General features: G+C 38.7%; 1 protein-coding gene across 2 annotated transcripts in view; it reads left to right on the top strand.

The window, feature by feature from the left end:
• The first annotated feature begins 114 nt into the window (after window positions 1-114).
• LIMA1 (LIM domain and actin binding 1) overlaps window positions 115-22355 on the top strand; it is a 93910-nt gene continuing 71669 nt past the window's right edge. For both annotated transcript variants that reach the window (XM_006091551.3, XM_006091550.2), the window contains exon 1: window positions 115-179. The gene's annotated coding sequence lies outside the window, so the exon portion shown is untranslated. The remainder of the gene's footprint in view (window positions 180-22355) is intronic.

Here is a 22355-nt window from a genome sequence, read left to right as displayed (position 1 = left end):
GGGTGGGCGGGGCCGGGGCGGGGCTCGGAGCCGGCCCGGGGCGGGGCCGCAGGAGCTGGAGGGGCCGCGGCCAGGTCGCGACAGGGTGCGCCGAGGGCCAGAGGCGCCTGGGCGAGGCAGAGCGCCTGGGATCCGGGCAAGGCTGGTGCCGGCGCAGAGAAAAGACCGCTTTCAGCCAGGTAAGGGCCTTCCCTCCCCGCATCCTCCACAGCCGAAGAGTGAAGTGCGCGGACCTCGGCTTTCCTCCACACCTTCTCCCTCCCGCGACTCAGGGGCCGGGGGCGCACAGGGAGGGCGGACCCCGTACCCTCGGAAGCGGGAGTGGAGGAACCGCGGAGTCTCTGCTCTTTCTTCACTTTTGGGTACTGCTCTGGGGTTGGAAGTAATGACATAGGGCTGAGCCTTTGCTGCCTGAGGGAGAAAACTGGTAGGAACGCCCTCTTCTTAAATCGGGAGCACTCCTTTCTAACTCTATATGTTTTGATGTGGTGGAAGGGGGTGACCGTTCATCTATATTCAAAAGAATATCCCAAGGACATACTATTATGATATTCAACTGCTCATGTCCCTTCTTTATTTCCAGCCATTCCCTCGCTCTTTGACTTTTCTGCCTTTCCATTCTGCCAGTTAAACTCTGTGTGAGACACTTACATCCTTGTGTTGAGAACATAGCAGTCCTTGCAGCCGGATGTACCATCCTCGCATCGCTATCGTGTATGTATTGCTGGCACCTGTCACTAACCTACGTAGGTGTTAATATGAGGTAACTGTACACCCTGACGACACCTACTAGCCCTGAAGTTGTAGGTGCTAGGAGCGAACCATCTGGCGCTTGTCCTTGCCTCCTTCTGGCGCTTACAACAACTGAGTTTAGCTGATCCTGGCGAGAGATAGTTGAACTACTATTGTCTTTCACTTAATTCCAGCTTTCAAAAGCCTACCTAATCCAGATGGTCCTGTCAACTTGACCTGTTAAGTTAGTCTAGGTACTTAGAGAGTTATCAGCCTTTAAGACAATGCCTCTGTAGGGGGGGCGGGGTGTCTTCTTTTGAATGAAAGAGTCTTCCTTTTGCTCTTGATTTCAGTGGTTAAATAGAATACTTTTTATCTGCATAATTACTAATACTATTCACAAATGGTGAATTCACAGTTCTAGGAACTGTGAAGTAGCACTTTCTTTTGAGGTTTGATGTATACACAAAAGAAGATGACCCTTAGCCAACATTTCTAAGTTCCTGTGGAGTTATAGCCTGGATGAAGGATGATCACGTTTTAAGTAGCCCTTCAAGAAGTTGCAGAGTTAACAGGGGAGAAGGTTTTAAAGGAAAAAATAAAGAAAGCTGTGCATGCACATATATTTCCTTGTTTTGCATCAATAGAAAAACAAGTAACATGGCAATATGTAATTACTTTAAAAACATTTCTCTCTCTCTCTCTTTTTACCATACATTTATTAAGTGCCTCTTGTTTTGTCAGTCCTACTGTAGATTCAAAGTTCCAAATGGCCAACTGTAAAAGGGCTTAAAATCAAAAGGGTTAGGTAGATCAGTGTCTATAATTTACAATATTAGTGAGGCCAATGCTATACTATATATCAGCCCAGAGTGCTATGGGAGCACGGAGAATAGTTTGTGTTTGTGTGTTTGTTTTTTAATTCTTTTAGTTTTCCTTAAAAACAAAACAAAAAAGTAAACAACCACAATAGTAAAAACCTTTGAGTAATAGGGTTCTCTTCAATTCATGAATTTGTATCATTCCTATTTCTTACCTTGCATTCTGTCACCATTATGGCCTTTTCAAGATGGCCTTATGTCCTGTTGTTAGCACTGTAGCAGTTCAGTAAATAGTTGGTGGAGCTATTTTCACTGTTCTCTAATGAGCCTGGAAGTGTTGTTATCAGGTAGTTCCTGAACTGTAGAGCTACTGGGAAGAGAATAGAGTATTGGCAACATTAGTAAAGCAGTGCCATTTTGTAAAAATTGCTCCATTGTGTAACTTTGTTTAACTTGGTACATTCAAACTTCGTTCTAGAACAGGGGTGGGCAAACTTTTTGACTCGAGGGCCACAATGGGTTCTTAAACTGGACCGGAGGGCCGGAACAAAAGCATGGATGGAGTGTTTGTGTGAACTAATATAAATTCAAAGTAAACATCATTACATAAAAGGGTACGGCCTTTTTTTTTTTAAGTTTTATTCATTTCAAAGGGGCCAGATCCGGCCCGCGGGCCGTAGTTTGCCAACGGCTGTTCTAGAATCTGGTTAAAGGTGGGCCAGATTTCAACCTTCTAATAATTCTAAGAAAAGAAAGCTTCAGAAGTGAAAGCAATTCTATTAACAGCATACCTTGGTAACAGAGGATACTTTTTCTTGCTAAGGTGTCCTCAAAATGTCTTTCTCTTTCTTTTTTCTTTGGCGGTGGGGATAGGGTGGATAGATAGGTGGAGAAGGAAAGAGTCAGAAGTGTTTGAAGATTCTTTGTAGAGTTTTGATTATCTGAAGTCTGTAGCAGTCTTGAGTGCTCGTCATATAACTGTAGGCTTTTTAAAATTGCCTGTTGTGTGCCAGTGCCCTAGTATACAGAGGATGAACATGACATGGTCCCTTCTCTGTAACTATGTTTTTCATTTTTTAAGTAGAATTGTGAGTTAATAATACAGATGTTGGTTGTTTCGTTTGGTAATTTGAGCCATGATACTTGTTGAACATGTTTCTTTGACATTGCTCACCTCTTTTCTTTCTGTTTACACTCTAGGAAAGTGGTCTCCACCAGGAATTTTTAGAAAGGTATATTTGCATGTAATTTGGGTACCTACAATGATTACATTGTTTTCTTACGATGTTTTCAAGTACAGAAGTTCTTCAAAGACACACAGACAAAAAAGAATGTTGAGAGTATGGGAGATCATTGGACAAGTTTGCCATAAAAGGCCACCTAACCACAGATTGGGAGAATTTGTCATTATTTATATTGACCATCAAACTAGTTTCGGGCATTCTTAATTCCATACACTCAGAAGTAGATGATCTTCATTTAGATTGAAATTGTACTCTTTTTGCAGATAGAAAGGTGTGTAACTTGGTTCTGAAGTCAGGAATTTCCATAAGAAAAGACTGTTGTTGTTTTTTAAAGGTTGTTCTGGTCTTTCAGTGTATTTTTTTGATAGGAAGTTAAAGTACTTTATTTTAGATTGTGTACAGTAATCTCTAGGTGACGTTAAATCACTTAACACAGACTCTTAAAGTTCTTTAGTAACAAATGAGTGGTTGTAAATTGAGTAATTTCTACTTAATGATTACAGAATTGAGATTCTGTGGTAATTGGTGCTCTTGGTAGGACCATACTGATATGTTTATTCTATGGCTGGATGCAAAGTCCTTGAGCCTCAGTCAAGTTACTGTGCTAATGAAGACCTCTTTTCATAAAAAGGACAAGGTTTGACCCAACAAGCAATTCATTATTCAGCATGTCAAATGACTTCCTTAAACTTGAAAACGTTTCTAGAGACTTCACATGTCCAGTTATAAGAAGTTAACATGATACCATAAAAATTTAGGTTATTTTTATTTTCTTTCAAAGAATTTCTTAATAATGCTACTCTGACACCAAAAACTTTCATATTTAGAAAAAAATGCAACTTTTTTGTACTTGTGATAACAAGTGTGGAACTGTTTTTTCTCTCTTATTTATCCTATAACAGAGCTTACTATTTAAAAATCTTACAATCTCTCAAACATGTTTTCTCTTGCATGCCAAAGTATTGCCAATTTTTGTTTCATTACCTATAGATCAGTAACCCAGATATGCTTTTACTTGGCTTTAGCTTTCTACAATTTTTTTTTCTTCCATAAATTGAAATCAAGCAAATGGCCCAGGAGTTCTTTTCCTCATAGTCAGTTTTACTGAACAGGTAACACTTGCTCAGATTTAGCTTCCATCTCCAGTACTAGAGGAAATCTGTCTGCCTGTACATAGTCCCAGTGATTTCCCTCTAATGGCCCTGTCACTATCCTTACCACGTGGCAACATTTGACCAAGAGGACAACTTTTCTGGTTCTTCCTTTCATTTGGCTTTCTTGATGTGACTCTACCTGGTTCTCCATCTTCTATTCAAACCACTTCCTCCCATGGTCCTTCATTAGCTCACAATCTTTTTGCCCCTTAAATGTGGGTATTTGCCATGGCCCTGTCCAGAATCTTATTCTCATTATACTCTTTCCCTGTGCAATTTTATCTGCTTTAACACCTCCATGCGAGTGACGTGCAAATTTATCTTAAAAAAAAAACACAACACACGGTAAGCCAGCTGGTGTGGCTCAGTGGTTGAGCGTGGACCTATGAACCAGAAGGTCACAGTTCAATTCCCGGTCAGGGCACATGCCTGGGTTGCAGGCTCGATCCCCAGTGGGGGGCGTGCAGGAGGCAGCTGGTCAATGATTCTCTCTCTTCATTGATGTTTCTATCTCTCTCTCCCTCTCCCTTCCTCTCTGAAATCAACAAAAATACATTTAAAAAACACACATTAATAATATAATATACATATATACAATTCTTGTTTTATTTTCACAAATACAACTATACATTCACATTTAGAAAATAAGAAGTACATATACTAATTATAAAAAACCTGGGACAAATTAATTATAAAGAAGATAAAATATTTTATATGTTCCAGAGAGAACTATAATTTGATGTATTTCATTTCAGTCTTTTTTTTCTTTGATGCACAAACATACACACACTCACAAACACACAGCTAATTGGGTTCATACTATTACAGTAGATACAGTTTTGTATCTGCTTTTTTATTTACTTTACATTATATCATAGTTTTTTATGGCATGAAAATCATTTTAAAACAATTTTAGTGGATGTTTTATGCCATATTGCATTGATGTCACATAATTTAACTATGCACTTGGGTGGTTTGATTGTTACATTATTAATAAGTGAAAAAATTTGAGAATAAGTTTATGCATAAATCTTTGTACAAATCACTCATTATTTCCTTAGGTTAGATTCCCAGAAGTTGAATTACTGTGTCAAAGGGCATGACAATTTAAAATTACTAAACCTCCTGCCAAATCCCTTTTCATGAAGACTAGGCTAATTAACATTCTCACCTGCAGTGATTGTGAGTGCTCATCATATTGCATTCTTCATAACATTGAATTTTTTTTTAATCTTTACTAATTTGATAAGCAAGAGTTATTTGATTTGTATTTCTTTGTTAGTGAGAGTGAACACTCTTCATACATTCATTTCAATTTCTTCTTCTATGAATTGTAATTTGTTTAATTCATTCCCATTTTTATTTGGGCCTTAACATTATAATTATGTTGTTTTTCTCTCTGGGGTTCTTTCATTTATTTGGGGGAGGGACTATAGGTCTGTATTAAGCCAAATTGAGTAAGTGGAGTGACAAAGTAGAAAGTGTACAAGAAGTGTAAATTGTGGTGTTTTAAATGCCCATTGCTATGAGAAGCCAGAGCTTGTGATGGCTGAAGCAGCACTGCAAACAAAAAGGGTGCTGGCTAGCTTAGGAGTCAGGATTCCCAACTTGGTGTTGGAAACTAACCACTTAGGTTATCCTGAGTAAATCATTCATCCTCTCTGAGCTTCATCTGTAAAGTAAGAAGGTTGGGCTCTTGATTCCAAAGTCCATACAACCTGGATGACTTTTGATCACTGCTCACTGTATATTCTGAAATTATTTTATCTCCTATTCCTAATCTTCATCCATTTTAAATATACAGAATCTGAGGAAAGACTGGGTACAGCAAAGGCAATTTTCACAGGGGTAGCAAGGCTTAACGCAGCCTAGTGGCAATTTAATGGTTTGCACCCACCGGACAATAGAAGTTGCATAGATTGACACTTGGCAACTTGGTAAAGTAAGTCTGAAAAGCCCTGCTGATCTATGCCACAAAGCACCATCATCTCTAGTGAATGTAAAGCAAGTCTTATGTTATAAGAGGTTTAAGTTGCCATGACAAGTTATTTAACAACTTTCACCATTTCACAGAGAAACTACCCTTAGTGTTTTTCTTTGTGATGTGTGTATAAGCTCTTCATTTTAAGAATATCAGTTCTTTTGTTTAACTAGTTAATTGTCTTTTAATTTTGTACATGATTTATTATTATCTATAGATCTTTTTCTTTGGGATTTTTTTCTTGCTTTCATGCTTAAAAGTCTTTTGTCATCCAGAGGTGGATTAAGTATTCACTTCAATTTGCTTCTAATTTTTATGGTTTTACTTTTTATATTTAACTAGAGGCCCTGTGCATGAAATTTGTGCACTGGTAGGGTCCCTAGCAGCTGCTGGCTGCTGGCCCGGGGCCTCCCTCCCTTCCCCCTGGTCGAACTCCCAGACAAACTCCCGGTCGAGGGGACAATTTGCATACTACACTTTTATTATATAGGATTTTTAATTTTTCTTTTTTACTTTGGAATACCAAAGCAATATGTTTAGTGCCTTTGCATATTTCTGAGCTTCAAATCCATATTTCCAACTACCTGGTAGACCATGTGGGTAATCCCTATATAGGCAGCCCTCGGGTTATGTTGGACTCGATCTATGTTGTTTTGTGGTTATGTCTCCATCTCCCATTTATTTATATATAAAAAAAGTTCCATTATTTCAATGTATGTACATATGTGCTTTATGTTTTTTATTATTTATTTACCACAAGTAAAGGTCAGGAATTGTTATCTTTCTTTAAAATTTTTTTTTACTGTTTCACTTCATTACTGTTGAGTATGTGCTCCATGTGAGTGACGTAGGTGCTTATGTAGGTGGGTTCCGACTTACGCGAAAATCGAGTTATGTGGCGCCGTAGGAACGGATCTCTGACATAACCCGAGGACCTACTGTATACCAGGCACCTGCATCCACCTAGTTTTCCTAAGAAAAAAGCTTGAATTGTCTTGAATGCTTCAGTCCTTTTCTCCTCCCACATTTAATCACTAACATTGGTTTATTCTACCCCAACAGTGATAATGCCTCTTTCCTGTCTTCTAATTCAGATTCCCCTTTTTTGCTAAAGTTGCTGAGCATCTTTAGAGTTGGCTTGTTTTTCTTTTTCAGTCATTAAAAAAATATAGAACACTGATTTTCAAAGTATGCTTTCCTCAATTACATGTTTCAGAATCACATGGGGTATTGGTTAAAGAGCTAGATTCCCCGGTCCTACAGAAATGGACAAATCAATATAGCTGGGTGATGGAAGTACCTCAAGAGATTAATTCACACACTTAAGGGGAACCATTGCCCAAGTCAAGTAAGTAAGTTTCTCTGCATGCCACTCAGGACCCCACTCCCACACCCTGGCAGCCTATTTTTCCAGGCTTATCTCCCACATCATACCCACCCTCCTGGCACTGTAGTTAAACAATGATTCGTGATTTCCTGGACCCACCCAGTCTTTTCCTGCCTCTGTGCCTTTGCTCATGCAGTTCCCACAGCCTTATGCTCCTCCCCCAACTCCTGCTAAAATCCTTCTCCTTAAGAGCTCAAAAAAAAAAAAAAAAAGCCAATTTAAAGGAAAAAAAGCCTTTTCTAATTTCTCTTAGTTGAATCAGTGGCTCCCTGCTTAGTCTTCACTTAGCACTTTATGTTTACTTCTTTTTTTTTTACCTTTATGCTGTCACTATTTATGAATTATTGCTTCCTTAAAAGATTATAAGCCTAAGTGAGAACCTTGCCTCTTCATTTCATAGCTATTATTCATATAATAAGCAATTAAATACTCAGTACATGAAATATATCTCATCTTGCAAATATTATTATGTAACAATGTTCAGCTTCATATCACACTTAGAATAAAATTGAAATCTTAACCATTCATTGCTGTCCGGCCCGTGTTGCTCAGTGGTTGAATGTCAACTTATGAACCAGGAGGTCACGGTTTGATTCCCTGGTGAGGGCACATACCTGGATTTAGGGCTCTTTCCCTATTGGGGGAAAAACCAATGATTCTTTCTGATCATTGATCTCTCTTTCTCTCCTTCTCCCTTCCTCTCTGAAATTAATAAAAATATTTTTGAAATATCTTAACCATTGCTTGTAAATCCTTATTCAGTCTGGCTCTCATTCATCTCTGTGATCACCTCAGACTTCTCACCCACTCACTAGCCATATTTTTCCTGCCTCAGGGCCTTTACCTTTGCTGTTTTCTCTGCCTGGAAACCTCTTCCATCTCTTCTCCTCACCTGGTTGGCTGCCTCCCTCCTCCCCATCATTCAGGTTTCACTCAAATGTCATTTACTCAAAGAGGCCCTCCCTGACCACTATCTAAAACATCTGCCCCCTTCCCTACTACCACTCCAGTTACTCTTTTTGTCTTTCTTCACAGCATTAATCACAGTATTTAATTGTCCTGCTTCCACAGTAGAATGGAAGCTACATGAGAGCAGAGACCTTGTCTGTCACTTTTAAGGTTGTATTTTTAACAAATCTGCTTGACACATGGTTAAGTGCTCAATAAATACTTGTTGAATGAATTAATAAGGCTTGAAGATAGGCTTCTCACTATAACAATTCTTATTTTGGTTCACAATCCAAGGCTTTGTTGTTGTTGTTTTAATGGACAACAGCTGAGGTAGTTCCATGAGGGTTCAAATCAGGTAGCAGTCTCTGAGGACTTCTGAAGGCTGCAGGACAAAGGTTTGGTTATTGTGATAGGCAGGGTTCAGTTCCATCTGAGTGCAGGTTTTCCAAGGTGTTCCCGGGATCCAGGCCACTGTTTTACTACCTGTCAGCGTCTCCTTCCAGGGTTATTACTGCTAGCCAATACTAGTCTTTTTTCATTTTTTATTTTTTTAATTGGTTTCAGAAAGGGGAAGGGAGAAGGAGAGAGATAGAAACATCAATGATGAAAGAGAATCATTGATTGGCTGCCTTCTGCATGTCCCCTTCTGGGATCGAGCCTGCAACCTGTGCATGTGCCCTTGTTCGTACTCGAACCCGGGACCCTTCAGTCCTCAGGCTGATGCTCTATCCACTGACCCAAACCAGCTAGGGCCAATACTAGCCTTTTAACACTCATTACATTTTTAAAAGCAAGTATAGCAAAACTAGAATCCAACTGACTAGAATCTTCAAGAAACCAGAAGTATTCTTCTGCTTTCCTTCTCTAGATGAAAAGTAAGGAAGCCACAGAAAATCTTCAAGAAAAGTATATTTTCATTATACTTACTATACACCCTGAAATAGGACAGTGTATTGATTGGAAGGGCTGTCAACAACAATTTTAAACAAGGGTTTTTTGTTAACAACTAGTTGAGCCAGACAGTGTAACTAATCAGTTCTAATATCTTCCTATTTCTCTTCATTGGGTAACCTTATTTTTTAATTCCATTTTTTTCTGGAAACTGAACAAAAATTTTATTTAAAATAATAATAGCAATTTATGATTTTTCAAAATACTTTTACCCTCTAATTCAGCGGTTCTCAACCTGTGGGTCGCAACCCCTTTGGGCAGTGGTTCTCAACCTTCCTAATGCCGCGACTCTTTAATACAGTTCCTCATGTTGTGGTGACCCCCAATTTCATTGTTACAAATTGAACATAATTAAAGTGTAGTGATTAATCACAAAAACAATATGTAATTATATATGTGTTTTTCGATGGTCTTAGGCGACTCCTGTGAAAGGGTCGTTTGACCCCCAAAGGGGTCGTGACCCACAGGTTGAGAACCGCTGCCTTTGGGGGTCGAACGACCCTTTCACAGGGGTCGCCTAAGACCATCAGAAAACACATATGTAATTACATATTGTTTTTGTGATTAATCACTATGCTTTAATTATGTTCAATTTGTAACAATGAAAATACATCCTGCATATCAGATATTTACATTATGATTCATAATAGTAGCAAAATTACAGTTATGAAGTAGCAACGAAAATAATTTTATGGTTGGGGGTCACCACAACATGAGGAACTGTATTAAAGGGTCATGGCATTAGGAAGGTTGAGAACCACTGCTCTAATTTAATCCTCATAGCCATGTGAATTATTATCTGTTTTTTAGATGAAGAACCTGAGACCCAAAGAAATTGATTTCCCATCCCAACTAAAAGATCCCTCAATAAATCTCTCCCAATAGCTTTTTAAACAGCACCATAATTTGATGTAATTTTAGAAGGTAAACATTACAATTTAATTAAAACACTAACATTAATATGTTTATAACCAGTCCTCATTAAGAAATAAGATCCATAGCATCAGTTAAGATTAGCAGAATTTTATCACTTCTGTGGCTGTGTGATTTGGTAATTCTTTATGTGAACAGCTTTGGCTGTCCTTGTCCTTGATTAAAGCATTGTTCCGTGTTAGCTTCTCAGATTTTTTTCAGAAAGGAAAGATTAGAGAACTTACCTAGAGAAGAGTCACTTTTCAGTAAACCCGTTTTAATTCTCCTGCTTAAGGGATTGGTTAAATTGATCTGAGTTGGCTTTTCAGATTGAGCAAGACCTGAAAAAAACACACCATCTAAAATTTCAGATAAGAAGAATGGAAGCCAGGCCCTTCCTGGAAATGGCCAGGAGTGAAACTAAGAAGCCCTGTATTTGGAGAAATCTTGCTTAATTATTAAGGACAAAGGACTGTATAAGGAGGTATATCTTTAACGGAAGCAGCCTTCTTAAAATAATTGTTTATATTTCTTCTGCTTTGACATTGTGAAGAAGACTCTTTAATTATCCACTTTGTCTTAATTAAGCATGTAATTGACAAGACCTGTGAGCATATAGGCAGACATTCAATTATGTAGGAGGGCCTTTGTCAAGATATATGGCAACTGAGAACTAGCATAGTACTGTTTTTCATTTGTATAACATATTTATTGAGCCCCTGCACAGTTCCGGGCACTGATATTTGATGCATCTGATGATAAAGTATGGAATGGTACAAAGGTTAAAGGAGAAACAGGCTGTTCAGAGTAAACCTATGCTTTTGTGGCCTTGGTCGACTCTAAATTTCCACATTCTTTTTCCAATTAACTATGCTTTTCTCTACTTTTCCCCTTAAATTGGAGGTTACTATCAAAATTATCTGTTTTTCTACTTTCTGAAAGAGATTTTACTTACTATGTATGAAAAAAAGCCTTACTCACTTGGATTATGTTGCCCTTACAATGAGTTAATTATCAACTGGGTGGAAGGGAAGGAGAACAACTAAGTGAATATATAACAAATTAGATTTGAGAGAGAGACATAGAATTAAACTTGGATTAGATCTAGTAATTTCGTAATTTAAAGAAAAAAAAAGATATGATTCTTTATGACCTAAAAATTTTAAACCAAAGTCAGTTTTTAAAGGCTGCAACAGGAAGTTATTCTTTTCACTGAGTAAGATATATGAAGATGACCAGGGCGCTCTCCCTCCCGGAGCATGCTGGTGCCTCTCCCTGCCCTCTCCCTTCTCCCCATTCCCCCTCCCCTGCCCCAGGCACATTACCATTAGCTTCCTCACTCCCAAACTCCAATGGCCCTCCCTTTACCTCTAGAACTTGTTTCCTAAACCTATTTCTTCTAGGAATTACTTTTTCTACCTCTGTAATTTACCCAATAAATGTTCTCTCACGACAACAACAAAAAAGATTACCACATTTTTGTAAAAAGCTAATTTGGGTTTCAAAAGTGCAAGAAGACACTCAAGTGAATGAGTAAAGTAAAAGACATGTAAGGTGATCGTTATATCATTTTCAACTAAAGAGTTTTTACAAAGGTGTTGAGAACACCTAAAATTTTGCCCTTACAAGGTATAATTTGACAGATTTAGATGTTTTGGTGCAGAGAAATGGTGTCAGGGTTTTGAGCAGATCTGGAGTTCCTAGTAATCACTACCCAGTTTCTCAAAGTATTAGAGATACTGTCTCTTAAATTGCAGATTTAACAGAAATAAGTTGACCCTGAAATGCAGTGTACAGTAGAACTTTATTCTCTGCACTAGAGATCATTTTGTTTCCATGCCAGCCTCCTAAAATATGAATAAGAGATAACATTTATTTAACCTCTCTAGATCTCAGTTTCTACATATGTAAAATGGGACCATAATATTCTGAGTGTGTTACTGAGTGCAAAACAATTAAAACAGTATCTGACATATGGTAAACGTTCCATAAATGTTAGCTACTTTTATCATCACAATCATTATTTTTAAGCACATATTTTAGCACTGAGCTAAAAGAACACTTTATTTTTAAAAATATTTTGTATTGATTTCAGAGAGGAAAGGAGGAGAGAGAGATAGGAACATCAATGATGAGAGGGAATCATTGATCAGCTGCTTCCTTCATGCCCCCCACTGGGGATTGAGCCCACAACCTAGGCATGTGCCCTGACCCAGAACCGTGACGCTCAACCATTGAGGCACACCAGCCTGGCTAAAAGAACATTTTAGAGATGATGAGGCTAAGGCTTTTTTCCTAGTGTTACCTAATAAGTAAGTGGTAGGCTGAAGATGTAGGCCTGAGCTGAAAGGAACCTGGGCAGAGTTGGCCTAGATCTGAAGCATTACCATTTCTAGTTTCCTTTTCTATTTTGGAGACTTTTTTGTGAGTTTATTTGAGCCAAACTGTCAAAGTTGCCAGGAAGCAAAATCTCAATGGATTGAGATAATGCTCCCACCATTTCTAGTTTTGAGATACTTAGGAGGATAAGACTGGCCCAGACTACCCCTCAGGTTCTGGGAAGATGTTGTTTGCAGTAAGTTGTTAGAACATGGACATTAGGATCTCTTAGACTGTTTCAAAATGCTGGCTCTGCCTCTTACTAGCTGTGTGACCTTGAGCAATCTATTTAACCTCTGAGCCTCGATTTCTCCCCCTGTAAAATGAGAACAATAATATTTGTTTCATGGTATCATAGGATTAAGTGAATAAGATCAGCTGGAATGAATCACCTTGCATAAGACTGGTACTCAATAACTGATCCCCAGGCTTATGCTAAGGTGGTCCAAACTTTTGCTTGATTCTGACACAGTCCATCTAGATCAGTGGTTCTCAACCTTCCTAATGCCGCGACCCTTTAATACAGTTCCTCATGTTGTGGTGACCCCCCAATTTCATTGTTATAAATTGAACATAATTAAAGCATAGTGATTAATCACAAAAACAACATGTAATTATATATGTGTTTTCCAATGGCCTTAGGCGACCCCTGTGAAAGGGTCGTTCGACCCCCAAAGGGGTCGCGACCCACAGGTTGAGAACCGCTTATCTAGAAGGTGGATGATTACGGTCTGTGTCTGCCTCCCTGCTCTGGCCTAATAACTCTGGGATCAAGCCAAAACTAAAGTCTCAAATCTGTTTTTACATTGGAAGGTAGGGGACCCTTTTCAGAAAAATTAGATGTGTTTGGACTCCACATAAGATATTCACATTCCAAATATAATCCTGATATTCAGAGCACCCTCCCTTCACACATACCCTCCCTCCCCCTCACAACTGAGAGGCATTAGAGTTGAGGGTAGCAGCTGGAGCACAACCCCAAACAGTAATCTCAATGCCTGGATTGTCATGTAGTGTCAGTCAGACTTCTCAGAAGACTGTGCTCTAGCGGGAATATTAATGAGCAGTCAAGGGGTGGATGTCCCACAAAAGGGAACTCTACAGAAACGAGGATCTCATCTGTATAGGCAAGCAACAATTCTATGTAGAAAGAATATTAATGAGATCTGGATAGGAATCAGACACCAGGAAAGGACAGCTGCTGTGAGAGGCAATTTGAATTGTACAATGAATTACACATGATATTCAGAAAGTCCTTGTGCAATTTTAAAAAGTAATTAAGTTGTAGAGATAATAAACAATTTATAATCGAAAAGTAAATGTATTGAGTGGCCAATTCACATTTGAAAATATACTCAACCTCCCCCATGATTAAAGGAATAAAAACTAAAACAATTTTTCCCACATCTAGCAGATTGGAAAAAATTAAAAATGTTTACTAATGCTTAATATTGACAAGGATGTGGAGAATAGGCTTTCTCTTTTAGCTGATGGTTCAAATATAAATTGATGCAAAAATATATATAAACTCATGCAACTTTTCTGGAGAAACATTTGGGAATGTCTATTAAAATTTTAATGCATAGGCCTTTTGAACTACAAATGCTGCTTCTGGGAATTTATACCATAGATGCACATCTCCACGTAGGCAATGGCAGAGGCGTGTTCATTACAGCCTTGCTCTTAATAATGAAGAACCTAAAGCCACCTAAATGTTCATTGACAGGGACCTGGTTAAATAAGACTATTTTGGAGTGCAATAATAAGTGGTCCTGAAAGGTTGGAGTAGATCTGTATGTCCTGATGTGGGAAGATGTCCAAGAGGAAATAAATAATGGCTATAAAGCACTTTAACATAAGACCATTGTAATTTTTTTAAAAAATGTGTGTTTGTGCACGATGTGTGTTAGCATCTCTGTGCCTGAGTTTTCTCATTTGTAAAATTAGCATCATAATAATATCCACCTCATGACTTATTGTGAAGATAAAATGACATACAATATGTAGAATGTTTAGAACAGAGACTGACACATAGAGATAGGTGTTTAGTGTTATTATTATTACTATCACATATCAGGAAGCTTATATTCCAAACTGTGACAGAGGTTATCTTTGGGAAGTAGAATGGACTTGGGGGAAGGGGTGGACAAGAGCAGGCAGACTTCTATTTCTTTTTTTAAAATATGTTTTTATTGATTTTTTTTTTTTATAGACAGAGGAAAGGAGAGGGAGAGTAGAAAAACATTGATGAGAGAGAATCAGCTATTAGCTGCCTCTACTGGGGATCAAGCTCGCATCTGGGGCATGTGCCCTGCCAGGTTATCAAACTGGCAACCTCTTGGTGCATGTGTCACCACTCAACCAACTGAGCCACACCTGTCAGACCAGATTTCTCCTTCCTTCCTTCCTTCCTTCCTTCCTTCCTTCCTTCCTTCCTTTCCCGCCCCCATCTCTCTCTCTTCTCCCTAACCCGAGGATATTTTCCCACTGATTTTTAGAGAGAGTGGAAGAGAGAGGGAAAGACAGAGAGAACTAGTGATGTGAGAGAAACACATCAATTGGTTGCATCCTGCACAAGCCCCCGGCCAGGGAGAAGCCTGCAACCAAGGTACATGCCCCTTGATCAGAATGGAACCTGGGACCCTTCGGTCCACAGGCCGATGCTCTATCCAAACCAGCTAGGGCCAAACCAGCTAGGGCCAGACTTCTATTTCTTTCTTTCTTCTTCTTTTTTTTTAATTGATTTCTTACAGAGAGGAAGGGAGAGGGATAGAGAGTTAGAAACATCAATGAGAGAGAAACATCAATCAGCTGCCTCCTGCACACTCCCTACTGGGTATGTACATGCCCTTGACCGGAATCAAACCTGGGACCCTTGAGTCCGCAGGCCGACGCTCTATCCATTGAGCCAAACCAGTTAGGGCCAGACTTCTATTTCTTATTGTTTATGATAAGCAGGCCCATCTCTTGATCAATCACTCTGACTAAGGAAGTTACTGAAGAAAATGACAGCTCTGGGTTGGAGTGCTTGTTGAGACCTCTGGAGGAGGAGGCCCCCAAAGGAAAGGAGGAGGATGAAGGAAGGTGGGGCTGTGCGGAGAAAGGAGGGATGCTGATGGATCCACCTTGGCTGCTGAAACTCTTTTGAAAACCACTAACACAATTAAAGATTAAAATTTTTTAATTGTGCAAGAACCTTATAAAGGCCCGACCATTATATCTGGACTTATCCTTTTTGCAATTTAGTAACATTTTTACTAACACAGTGATTTATGTTTAATTTGACTTTTGAATTAAAATACAAGAAGTAATTGCTCAAAGTAGTCAGAACAAACATTTAAAAAGAGGTAGTTTTTCTAATAATTATAAAATTAAAAATTTAATGGTTTAAAGAGACCTGTGTCATAATTTTTCAACTTTCATCCAATATTGTGGCATGTATCGGTATTTCATTTCTTTTCATGGCCCAATTATATATGTACCTTTATATGGATAGACCACATTTTGTTTGTCTACTAATCAGTTGATGAACATTTGGAATGTTTCCACTTTGGGGCCATTATGAATAATACTTTATGAACATCCATGTACAAGTTTTTATGTGGACATGTGTTTTTATTTCTCTTGAAGATACAACACCCCCCACCACCACATATATCTAGGAGTGGAAATGTTGAGTCATTTGATAATTACATGTTTAACCTTTTGAGGAAATGCCAGTTATTTTCCAAAGCAACCGCATCATTTTACATTCCCATCAGCAGCATATGAGGGTTTCAGTTTCATCCTCACCAACACTTGTCAAGCAATATTTTTCTTTTCAAACAATAATTCTTAACCACATCCCACAATAACAAAAAATTTTACTTTCTTACCCAGTTTATATATACACACACATAAACAAAAGCTTTATAAAAGAATACCTAGCCGAAACCAGTTTGGCTCAGTGGATAGAGCGTCGGCCTGCGGACTGAAGGGTCCCGGGTTCGATTCCGGTCAAGGGCATGTGCCTGGGTTGCGGGCACATCCCCAGTAGGAGATGTGCAGGAGGCGGCTGATCGGTGTTTCTCTCTCATCGATGTTTCTGGCTCTCTGTCTCTCTCCCTTCCTCTCTGTAAAAAATCAATAAAATATATTAAAAAAAAAAAAAAAAAAGAATACCTATACTATGTGTGATACACTCTGACATTTTCTATTTTCATTCTATTCTTTTTCATTAACGCAATCAAATAAACATGTTGGTTCTGTCCCACTGAAATGATTTCACAACTCACTAATTTTGTGACCTGTTACTAGAAAAACTCTAGGCCAGTGGTTCTCAACCTTCCTAATGCCGCGACCCTTTAATACAGTTCCTCATGTTGTGATGACCCCCAATTTCATTGTTACAAATTGAACATAATTAAAGCATAGTGATTAATCACAAAAATAATATGTAATTATGTATGTGTTTTCCAATGGTCTTAGGCAACCCCTGTGAAAGGGTTGTTCAACCCCCAAAGTGGTTGCGACCCACAGGTTGAGAACCGCTGCTCTAGGCTATTTTATCCCCTTAATTTTACACACAGAGGAAATTAAGGCCCTGAGAGATGATTTCTTCAGCAGATGATACTGCTAATTAGTGGCAGAAGAAAGATTAGAGCCCAAGCCTGTTGGCTTCCTGCTTTAACTGATATCTCAATAAATTATAGTGACCTCATCTTCAATAGATAAAAATAAATTGGAATTTCTATTCAGGTTCCATTTTTTTGAGCTTGTAGATTTTAAATTCAGCAACAAGCCAAACTAGGGGGGACAAAGAATAAAAATAACTCATTTTTATTATCATGAGGCATTGGTCTACTGTCCAGTGATGGCGAACCTTTTGAGCTCGGCGTGTCAGCATTTTAAAAAACCCTAACTTAACTCTGGTGCTGTGTTAAATATAGAAATTTTTTGATATTTGCAACCATAGTAAAACAAAGATTTATATTTTTGATATTTATTTTATATATTTAAATGCCATTTAACAAAGAAAAGTCAACCAAAAAAATGAGTTCATGTGTCACCTCTGACACGAGTGTCATAGGTTCACCATCACTGACCTAGGCCCTACTCTAGACCAAATGAATTAGAATTGTGGGATGGGACCTGGAAGTCAGTATTTTAAACGTCCTAGGTGATTCTTATATACACTCAAGGTTGTGACCTACTGAATTAATTTTTCCCCCTTTTATTTCTCACATTAGCTCCTTTTTTTAGTTCTAGAATTATTATTTTGCTTTGTTATCTGAAAAGCCAATAGTTATCTGAAAGAATCAGCATTTGTAAGAAAATACCTGAATTGCACTGGCTGGAGTTGCTAAGTGGTTAGAGTCTTAGCCCCTGCACAGAAGGATCTAGGCAGGGGTCCTCAATCTACAGCCCGCGGGCCACATGCAAATACAAATATTGTATTTGTTCCCGTTTTGTTTTTTTACTTCAAAATAAGATATGTGCAGTGTGCATAGGAATTTGTTCATAGTTTTTTTTTTAAACTATAGTCCAGCCCTCCAACAGTCTGAGGGACAGTGAACTGGCCCCCTGTTTAAAAAGTTTGAGGACCCCTGATCTAGAGTTTGATTCCTGGTCAAGGGCAAATACCTGGGTTATGGGTTTGTTCCCTGCCCCTAGTTGGAGTGCATGTGAGGGTAACCAGTCAATGTGTCTCTCTCACATCGATGTTTCTCTCTCTCTCTCTATCTCCCTCTCTTAAAATCAATAAAAGTACATGTGTTTGACCACGTGGATCAGTGGTTAAGTGTCGACCTGTGAACCAGGAGGTCACAGTTTGATTCCCAGTCATGGCACATGCTTGGGTTGCGGGCTCAATCCCCAATAAGGGGCGTAAAGGCAGTGGATCAATGATTCTCACTCATCATTGCTGTTTCTATCTCTCTCTCCCTTTCCCTCTCCCTTCCTCTCTGAAATCAATAAAAATATATTTCAGAGAGGAAGGGAGAGATAGAAATATCAATGATGATCGAGTACTGGATCTATCCCCAACACCAATCACATTGTTGTTTTTGATTAATCCTCACCTGAAGACATGCTTATGGAGAGAAAAGGGGAAAGAGAAAAAGAAACATTGATGTGAGAGAGAAACATTGACTGGTTGCCTTCCATATGCGCCCTGACTGGGGATCGAACCCACAACCTAAGTATGTGCCCTGACCTGAATTGAACCGGCAATCTTTTGGTATACAGGGCAACGTTCAACCAACTGAGCTACTCTGGCTGGTCCACATTGTATTTTTTTGGTGCATGGGACAGTGCTCAACCAACAGAGCCCCACCAGTCAGGGCTAGATTTAGCATTTTAGGAACTTGAGACAAACCTCCTAGAGCAGGCTCCAGGGGTCAGGGAAGGCATACGGAGGAAAGTGTCATCTAAACTGGGACCTGTAGCATAAGGCCATGGAGGAGAATGTACAGAGAAAGGCCAGGGATCAAGAGAGATAAGTTGGGTGTGTCTAAAGATATGAGAAAAAGTGTATACAAAGTCCACATGTCAAAGAAAAGAGTTGTGTGAAATACTACTTACTGATTAATAATGATGATAACATTAAGGATTTATTGAGCATTTATTAGGTGCTAGGTAGTATAGTACATACTTGACATTTAGGAACTTGTGTTGTTTTCGTTTGTTTTTTTTGTTTTGTTTTGTTTTAAATAAATCTTTATTGTTCAGATTATTACAGTTGTTCCTCTTTTCCCCCCATAGCTCCCCTCCACCCAGTTCCCACCCCACCCCTCTGCCCTTACCGCCCCCACTGTCCTCGTCCATAGGTGTACGATTTTTGTCCAGTCTCTTCCCACACCCCCCACACCCCCTTCCCCCCAAGAATTCTCAGTCCACTCCCTTTCTATGCCCCTGATTCTATTCTATTCACCAGTTTATTCTGTTCGTCAGATTTTTTATTCACTTGATTTTTAGATTCACTTGTTGATAGATATGTATTTGTTGTCACTTTGTTGTTCATAATTTTTATCTTTACCTTTTTCTTCTTGGTTTTTTTTTTTTACATATATTTTTATTGATTTCAGAGAGGAAGTTCCTTGCCACGACTGGGCAAGCAACTTCTTTTAATTCTCAAAACAATATTATGAGGTAGGTTCTTTTCCCCCAATTTAGAGAGTAGGAAACAGAGACAGAGTGTAATAACTTGCCCAAGATCACACAACTAGTGAGTGGTACAAGATTTGAACAGCTAGATTTAAACTCCAAGGCATATCCTCTTAGCCTCTATGCCATTCTCTCTGCACTGCGTCACGTGGTAGACATTTTATATAGAATTTTTGATAAGCCAATGTAGGTGATGGTACATTTCTCAGGGAAGTGAATAAATTGCCTATGGCCAGCAGAATTGGAAAAAAGGCAGAAAAAGAACCTGTAAGTCCTCTTTTTAACTTTAGACATTGTACACATTTTGTTATATCATACTGTCTTTTATGTTATACTAGAGGCCCGATGCATGAAATTCATGCAAGGAGCTCGGCTCCCGGCCATTGCAGCAGCTGCCTTGGCCCCTGCCACCACACCACCATGCCACCACAGTGGCTTTGTCCGAAAGGTCGTCCGGAAGGACCTCTGGTCTAATTAGAATATTACGCTTTTATTATTATAGATGGTTTTGTTTGATATAAGCAAAAATACATATGCCAGCTCATCTTTTGAAAAAAATTATTTGTGGTTAAATAAACTTACTTTGAGGGGTAGAAGTAAAGGAGGAGGATACATATGATTCGGGCTGTGTTATGTTGTGTCTTCATGGGACATAGGAAACTATCCAGCATGCAATGGAAATTCTAGGACTGGAAGTCAGGAAAGTTAGGGCTTAAAATACAGCTTTGGGAATCATCTGGTGTAAGTGACCTTTGATGACTTGAGAGTGGCTGAGCTCACCCACAGAAAGAAGAGAAACTGACACTTAACTAATGCCTAGAAACAGAGGTGAGTGGAGGGCCAGAGAAGGGATTCAGTGAGAAAACTGAGAATGGTTTGAAAGATAGGAAAGGAATCAGAAGAGTTCCATTTAAGAAAAAAAAAACAAGGAAAAATAAAATTTCAAAAATGAGGAACTAATTAACAATTCAAATGGCAACAGAAAATGATAAAAACTGAGATATGGTCCTTGGATTTGAGTTAGATCTTCAGGAGAATGTCAGTAGGATGGTAGGAATAGAAGCCAGAGACAAGTGGGCAGAGGGATGAATAGAAGATGAGGAAGTGGAAACAGTGAGTATCTGGAGACTAAGGTTTGGCTGTGTAGGTAGGAGTAAGGTGAGGAGGTAGTTTGAGGGGGAAAAGAGCTTAACAGAAAAAAGGGGTTATTTATTTAATCCATATACAAATTTCAAATATGTATACACATCAGAAATGTGAGCAAGATTTTAGGGCAAAGTCAGAGATGGAGGTGAGACGAGGTTCTGGGAAGATAGAAGGGAAAGATCAGGGGCTCAGATGGATTGTCATATCGCTTATTTTTCTCCTGACATATAGGTAAGATAGGGGGAAAGATGATTCTACCCGAGTGTGTTTTTTTTTCTTCTTCTTTTATCTTTGGAGTGGTAAAATGTGAATCACTACAGATGAATAGTGCCAGGTGAAAGTTGCTCTGTTTCTTTGGTGAGCAGTTTCCAGAAGTGACATTGCTTCTCATTTATACAATCTGTTCTTCATTATTCTTGCTCTAAATCTTAGTGATTTTTAAGAACAAAATATCCTTAAAAGGAGAGAAAAAAATGTTACTAAAGTGAATTTGCCTTGATGCAAACATCTATGTCCATGTTGAGCCCTGGGAATTTGGTCATTGTTACACTATTTTCCTATTGTCTGGGATACATGTTTCTACAGAGGCCTGGCTGAAGGTCTTCCAAGAACAGTAGCAATGATTATCCTAACATGCCTACAGACTTGTCTGTCACCATGTTCCTGGATAATAGAATAGTGAGCCTTTTATGTATAGTATTTAAAGTTATTTAATGGTTCCATTTTTTTATGTCACTTGAGTTTAATCTCAGAGTTTAAATAAACTAAAATTACTAATCCACGGTTCTGAAAAAATGATATGTCCTTTCTTGACAATTAGTTTTGGACTGCATAATAAGCATTTTTTTTTTGTACTGATAGTGTTTTGGATAAAATTTAAACCTTCATGCAATTTTATTCAAGACAAATTTATTGAGTTCCTTTTATTTATAAAGCAATATATTAGCTACTAGGAGGGCAAGAAGTCCATTGACTTCAAGAATCTTTCTTGATAAAAAAGATTGATAAAATTATAAGGCAAAGGAAATGACCTATGCTGATTGGGAATAGGTCAGGAGCAGTTCAGGAAGGGTTCTGCGAGAGGTAGTTTCTCACTTGAGTCTTGAAAGGCAAATAGATTGAGGAAGGGGTAGCATTCCAGCTGGAATTTTAAAAAAATACAGTGTATTAAGGGAGTAGATCGTGGTAATGGCATAATTTTGGAATTCTAGATTTCTTTTTATGTCAAACTTCTATGGAGATAGGCTTCTCACTATCAGAGAAAGAAGTTACAAATAAATAAAAGGGAATATGTACTAGAATGAACCTTGTGGTGCTAGATTGGAGTCAGAAGTATCACTATAAATTTATAGTTCAAAAATATGTATATGTTATGCCCAGATTTCAAGATTCCCAAGAAACCACATCAGGGAGCCAGCCAATCCGATGCAAAAGCATAAGAATCTGTATTCGAGCTAGCTCGGCTCCCCCACCTTGCCGACGCAGCGACAGGAAGCAGAGAGAGATACTCTGTGTGGAGACGGGTATATAGGGGGAGTTGGAGGAAGGGGAGGA

This window comes from Myotis lucifugus, unplaced genomic scaffold (genome assembly GCF_000147115.1).
Source record: "Myotis lucifugus unplaced genomic scaffold, Myoluc2.0 scaffold_91, whole genome shotgun sequence".
NCBI classification, from domain to species: domain Eukaryota; kingdom Metazoa; phylum Chordata; class Mammalia; order Chiroptera; family Vespertilionidae; genus Myotis; species Myotis lucifugus.
This window is presented reverse-complemented; position numbering and strand designations above follow the sequence as displayed.